Raw genomic sequence first — 6810 nt, 5'->3', positions numbered from 1 at the left:
GGTTATCATATAAAGATTTTCTTTGTATATCAGCATAATTGCCCTCTCCAAGAAGCTGATCCTGGGTAATTTCCACACCTGTAGCCCTATATCATTGTTCTATTGTTTTAGCCTCTTCTTTAAACCAGGTTATCCTCTATAACTGTTGACTGGCCTCCAGGACAGCTACAATTAATTCTTTCTAGTCCTGAGGGCTATTTCTATTACAAGTTGACCAAAAATTTACCATCTGCTTTATAAGGGAAAACACATGCTGTATGATACTACAGCTTCTTTAAATTTCCTTGAATCTAACATTTCTCTTGGAGTCCAGTTAGCTTTCACATGAACATTTGGCAGTACCTGTAAGGTTACTGAGTTTGGTTGTTTGAAAACAGGCTGTTTCTCTGTAACTGTATAATTCATTCCTGATATAATTTCACCTTTAAATCTTCTGTCTGTGTCTGAATTTCTCTATGATTCATTTTAACAGGTTTTTCTAAATCTTTTATCTTGGCACTTAAATTCACCAATCTTTATAATGCTAAAATAAAAATGATCAACAAATAATGTTCATAATTGATGTTACATACATCCCACCAATATTAATTATCCTCTCATTTAATTGTTCCAATTTCAGACTGTCTAATGTGTCATCAAATAGAGACTAAATTCCCTCCATGGTAAAAATATCTCCCATTTTTTAATGTGGGGGGAAATTTCTCTTTTAAATAATTTCACCCTTTAAGACATCTTAATTGACTTACCAAGTCTCTCAGTTGTGTAGAACAGTAGAAGTCCAAGTGGGAATCCAGAGATAGTCTACCAACCACCAGGAGAAAAAAAAGCCAAAGAGATTCTGGCCACATGTTCTGGCCCAAATCATGTAATTAGCCCTAGGCCAGGGGCCCTGGAAGCCAAAAGCAGCTTTTTAATGAATTCTTGCCACATTGAGCACCAATTGTAGATGAATTTCTAAATGGTATTATTAAAGAAAACACACAGAGCCAAATATAGGGTTAAAAGCCTTAGAGAGATCAGGGAAATAGGGAACCACCAGCCAACCTTACCTCACCAAATTTGCAGGTTCTAAATGTGAATTACTCCCTGTCTACCCATGCCTATATGCCTTGCTGTTCTGCCATCTGATTTGCTCTCTCTGTTCAGTTACATCACTTCCTCTTCCCCCCAAGCTCTGTCATTTCCTGTATATCTGTATAGACCTCCAGACCTGCATGGTTAACCTGTGTTGGAATCAAGGCATGTGCCACCACACATGGCTGTTTCCAGTGTGGCCTTGAACTTACAGAGAGGTCTTGTCTGCCAAGTAACAGAATTACAAGTATGTGGTAACACTGCATTTCTGTGTTGTGACTGACTCTTTCTTCTGATCTCCAGCCAAGCTTTGTTTATTAGAGCACAAATAAAATATCACCACAAGGTGTAACCAGGTCAGTCTTGATGAATGGATATCCATGTTGTTGATCCCATGCTGATTCTCCATGGCTACTTTGATCATGGCCCATAGGACAAAACAAGGAAGGCTTGGGAAAGAGGCTGACAGTCCAGAGAATGAATCATCCTTTTTACCTGATTACTGAACTCCTCTGCTTAAGTCACCTTTTGATGGTCATTTACATGGGACACAAGGATCTTCACATTCTTTGCTTCTTTACATATCAGTCAAAATATTTTTCCTCAAATGTCTGTCTTTCAAATTTTTCATAATTTTTTTCTTTTGTTTTTATTTTTTCTTTTCTCTTACAATATATCCTGACCTCCCCTCCCTCCACCCCTATTATGTTCAATCCATGTGAGTCTATTAAGTGAGTAACACAATTTATTAAGATATAAATTGAGGAAATACACTCATGATTACAGAACGGAGTTAATAGAGCAAGTTGTCCTTTGATCTGACCCAGATCAATCTACTTCACAGGCAGGAGCAGGGGATGGAACCTGTGACCTTTCTCTAACTCCTTATAAGAGGTCTTGTATAAGCACCGCCTCTTTGGGGCCATGTAGCCCAAGGTCACGGGCAAATCAAATACCACTACATTTCGCCGTTTAGTCTAAATAAAAAGGTTCAAATCTTAATGCAAACTATATACAATAAGAATCATTATCAAGTGTTTTTCAGAAAAAAACAAAGAATAATAATATAAACAAAACTGGAATTACAACCAACAAGAATAATATCAAGCAAGAAAGACATGCTAAATGTCCAGAACGTGGGTAAATGCCAAATTACAGAGATTACTCCAATAGCTGTCCTGTCTTGAAGATTCTAACTCGATTAGTACTGGAGTACTAATATGTTACAGCTATGCCATTCAACACATTAACAGCTGTATTAAATCCTGAACCACCATCTCTCTTTCCCTAGTTTCCCTGAAAATGCTCCACAAATTCCATTGTCTACCCAGGTGTCATTGGTAACAACAGTGACTGCTGCTTCTGGGAGACAAGTGTAGGTAATAGCTGACCAGATTCTAGGATCTCTTCATGCGTTTGAGTGGGGGCTCCAGGAAAGTATCCTGTGCAGAAGACAGGGAGGCATATGCTTCAGCCACCAGGTGGGGGTGTGAGCCCTCCATTATCTTCCAGCCTGAGGTCTCAGAAACCTCAGAAGCATGTGCTGTAATGAAATACAGTGCCTGGGATTTCAGCTGCCATGAGCTGTGTAGGGCCACCAGGAAGAGAGTGTGGGCAGCATTCTCCACAGAGAGGTCCCTGAAGAGGGCATCCTCACACAAGACCTTCAAAAGTTCCAGGCCATACTTGTCAGCTGCTGCCAGCACAGCATCTGCCATGCTGTCCAGGTCTGGCGCCTTTCCGGTGTAAATGAAGTCCATCATTGTCTTAATGGCTTGCGGCTCCAGGTCATGGATCTCGACACGGTTACTTTTGCTCTCCTTCATGTCATGTTGAAACATGGCTCTGAAAACTGGAGAGTGAGCTGCTAATATGGCTTTGTGAGCCAGGAATTCCTGGCCAGCTACCACCAGGCAGCAGTCTGTGAAGTGGGAATTCTCCCACAGCTCTCCTAGCTCATCTGCCCATGTGCAGCTTGGAACCTGGATCCCTGCCATTGTGTTCTGGACAGAGATGCTGAAGGCGTCCTGGACCACGCTCACCTTGAAAAGCAGGATGAACCCATCATCTGGAAAAAACAAAGAAGCCTGGAAAAAGGGGAAATTTCAAAGGATGACCTTTTTGAATCCCCAGTCATAGCATGGCAAGAACCTAAACACTTCTGGCTCCCCCACCTTGGATTTTTTTTTCCTTCAACATTTAAGACTTAGCCCAAATATGACTCTTTAGAGAGCTGAGCAACACTAGGTATACTGAGAGGTAATTTACACTTCCTTCATCCACTCCCTTCGGGTTTACTCTCAAACACCATTGGTCTTAGGCACTTATTGAGATAGTTGGATTTCTAATGCGTTCCCAAATTTCATCCAGAATAAAACAAAAGTTGCTGATGGTCCACCTGTAGGAGAAATTCTGGATGATGATCTGTGTGTAATCCTAGCTCTGGACTATCCTGTCCTCAGACATTTCTCCTGGAGGTAGTTTGAAGGTTAAACTGGATCCAAAATGAAGAACTAGCAATTATTTTCTCTCTACCCTTTGGGACACAATAATACAAATATTTAGATTTTTAGTTACTGTTTCTCGTCTGTTCCTTCCTTTTGAGTGTAGAAACTTGAGTCTCTGAAATTTTCTATCCAGATTTCATTAGTAGATTCAGAGAAGACAGTCTAGGCTACTAGAGACTGTTATATCCCTCCATTTTTTTTTCTCTAGATCGAATCTTAGTTCAATAGGTAACTAGTTTTGACCATTAAATATAACTATTGAAAAAAAGGATCATTTTATATACTCATATCAAAAATGTACTTCAGTTCTCCAAAGTAACAGGACATGTACAAGGAATCTCTCTGGGTATGAAGGAAGCAGATTTATTAGAATTACTAGAGGCTGCAGTCCCACTACTCTCACATTGGCTAGCCCTGAAGAAAAAGTCCAAAAATCAGGTACTTACTCAGTCCCGGAGGTTGAAAATGTTGGCTAGTCTTCAGTTTATGCTGGAATTCCAAAGAAAAATTTTCTAAATCAAGGGAAGGAATGGACTTGCTGCAAGGTGAGGGCAAGCAGGCAAAGAGAAAGAGCTTCTATCTTCCATGTCCTTTTATATGCTTTCAGCAGAGGATGTGGCCCAATTTTGGGTGTGTCCTCCAGCCTCAAGATGTGGATTAAAGGTGTGTGTCTTCAGGCCTTGAGATCAGGCTTAACTCTTTCTTTCTATCTCCAAAGTCTGTACTTGAAGTAGATCTACCTACTTACCTTAAGCACAACATTTCTCACTGTTGTGACCTGAATTGTAGGATTTTAGTTAATTCCAGGTATAGTCACATTGAGAAACAAGAAAAACCATCACAACTCTATTTTGCTTATTGGGGTTCATCTTCCATAAAATAAAAGATGCTGGTCATTCCTACAAAGCCATTATTTATCTTCTTGAGGTTTTGCACTAATTCTTCCTATAACCTGGATCTGGGAAGAGGTGTTTCCCTTACCCTGTCAGGGTTCTCAGTGTTCACAAGATGGAGGTCATGGTTAAAGAATTCATATAGAGTAGGCAGGATGTAGAGCCAGGCAGAAAACTCTGAAAGTGGCTGTCTTATTTCTGGCCCTTTATTCCAATCAGACTAACACTCCCAAGGATGGCTCCATCAACTTACATTGGTGATCTTGTGTAGCTAGAGGTTTCCTGCCTGGCCCACAGTCAGGACAAATCTTTGTCACCCGCCAGTCCCACAGCCGCTCAGACCCAACCAAGTAAACACAGAGACTTATATTGCATATAAACTGTATGGCCGTGGCAGGCTTCTTGCTAACTGTTCTTATAGCTTAAATTAATCCATTTTTACAAATCTATACCTTGCCACGTGGCTGGTGGCTTACCGGCATCTTCACATGCTGCTGGTCATGGCGGCGGCTGGCAGTGTTTCTCTGACTCAGCCTTCCACTTCCCAGAATTCTTCTCCTCCTTGTCCCGCCTATACTTCCTCCTGCCTGGCCACTGGCCAATCAGTGTTTTATTTATTGACCAATCAGAGCAACAGATTTGACATACAGACCATCCCACAGCACTTCCCCTATTTTTTTTTCAAAAAGGAAGGCTTTTACATCTCCAAAACCAGCTTGGTATATTTGGGAATTTGGGCGGAGCTTCTCTTGCTACTTCCTGCTGGAGGGGGGTGCTGTATTTTATAGGGACACAAAGAAAATTTAAGGATCATGGAGTAGTCTGTGAGACTGTATCATCTGAGCCAGTTGCCTTGAAATGATTCTGGATGTTGGATCATCTAGGCCATGGTTTCATTGGAGACCTTTCAGGTGGTCTTGGTTGGTCAAATCTGATGTATCTTAATCTGGAACAAATCCATAGCCTCTTGCTTTCTGTGGAAACAAAAGCAGAGCCTCCTTTCCAAAGCATCATATCCTTACATCCAAATTTTGAAGTTAAGGTATCTTTAAAATAAACATTTTGGCATAACTCAACAGCTTTTGCAATAAAATGTTTTTCTTCAGTTATGAATATCAAAGAGAACATAATCCAGATTCTCTGTGTGGTAGCCATCTTTATGTGGGTTATTTTTTATATTACTTTGAACCTATTGCTTTAAACTGAAGCCTTCTGAGCCTGAAACAGCACTGTGACTGCTGGCTCCACCTACTTCAGCTTCCCAACATGGTGGTGGTATGTTTTCCGCCAGCTCTGGGAGCCATCAACTCTCAGAAATAGTGGGTCTATGCTTCTATCAAAGCAGCGTGTAGACCAGAAACCTCTTTTTTTGTTTTGTACTAGCAAAGGCTAAATCCACCACGCAGCTTAATGTGCCAATTGCAGAGGCCTCATTCCCGCCATACTGCAGGTCAAGCACACATGCCAGGAACCCGCCAGTAACTCAAACTGGCAGCTGCTGCTCATTTGAGAGAGACAGTTAGGAAGCTGTTTTTAGTTCCATTTTAGGCACCAATCTCTGAGTATAACAGAATTCATTAGGTATTGTCTCATTGATTGTGTGTGTGTGTGTGTGTGTGTGTGTGTGTGTGTGTGTGTGTGTGTGTCAGTGAAGACACTGCACCAAATTATACAGCAGAGCACAGCTGGATGGAATAAAATGGCCATTTTCAAACAGAAACACCACTGGAATCCATAAGCTGATTTTACAATTTTTATTCAATTGATATGACATTTTATTAGGGTATTTTAATTACTTGAGATGGATGTGCCCATGGAGACAAGAGGAGGACTGAAGAAAAGGTCCTCTGCAAGATCAACAATTGCTTTTGCCAACTGAGTCATCTCCCCTGTCCCAAACCCTGAGTTTGGAGAAAAACTTTGTTCATTATCTTTGCTTCTCTTGTAACCAAACATTCATGTTTGTTTTCTCCTTTCTGAGTCCTTGATCATATCTTCTGCTCTGTCCAATCCAGGTAGGTTTCTCCAAAGACACCCTGTTATAACGTTCTTGGTGCCAGCAGTTAAAATGAATTTCACATTCTAACTCCTTAGAAAAAAATCAAAGCAGTATAACAACCGGGTAGAGGATGTGTAGATTGTACCAGAGTGGAAGACTCCCCCTCCCTAAACCTGACATTTACTCCTTTACATCTGTATTAAGCATCAGCCACCATGCTGTTATTCCCTAGTTTCACTGGAAATTTTCCACACATCCCATAGTCTACCCCTGTATCATTGGTAACACCATGACTGCTGCTTCTGGGAGACAAGTGTAGGACAAGGTTTATCAGGTC

At 41.0% G+C, this 6810-nt stretch overlaps 1 pseudogene; it reads right to left on the bottom strand.

Moving 5' to 3' along the window:
- Positions 1 to 2471: 2471 nt before the first annotated feature.
- Positions 2472 to 3385, bottom strand: LOC143274035 (speckle-type POZ protein pseudogene; annotated as a pseudogene).
- Between the last annotated feature and the right edge of the window lie 3425 nt (positions 3386 to 6810).

The sequence above is a fragment of the Peromyscus maniculatus genome, chromosome 6 (genome assembly GCF_049852395.1).
Source record: "Peromyscus maniculatus bairdii isolate BWxNUB_F1_BW_parent chromosome 6, HU_Pman_BW_mat_3.1, whole genome shotgun sequence".
Taxonomy (NCBI): domain Eukaryota; kingdom Metazoa; phylum Chordata; class Mammalia; order Rodentia; family Cricetidae; genus Peromyscus; species Peromyscus maniculatus.
Note: the sequence above shows the minus strand (reverse complement) of the source record. Positions and strands in the feature narration are given on the sequence as shown.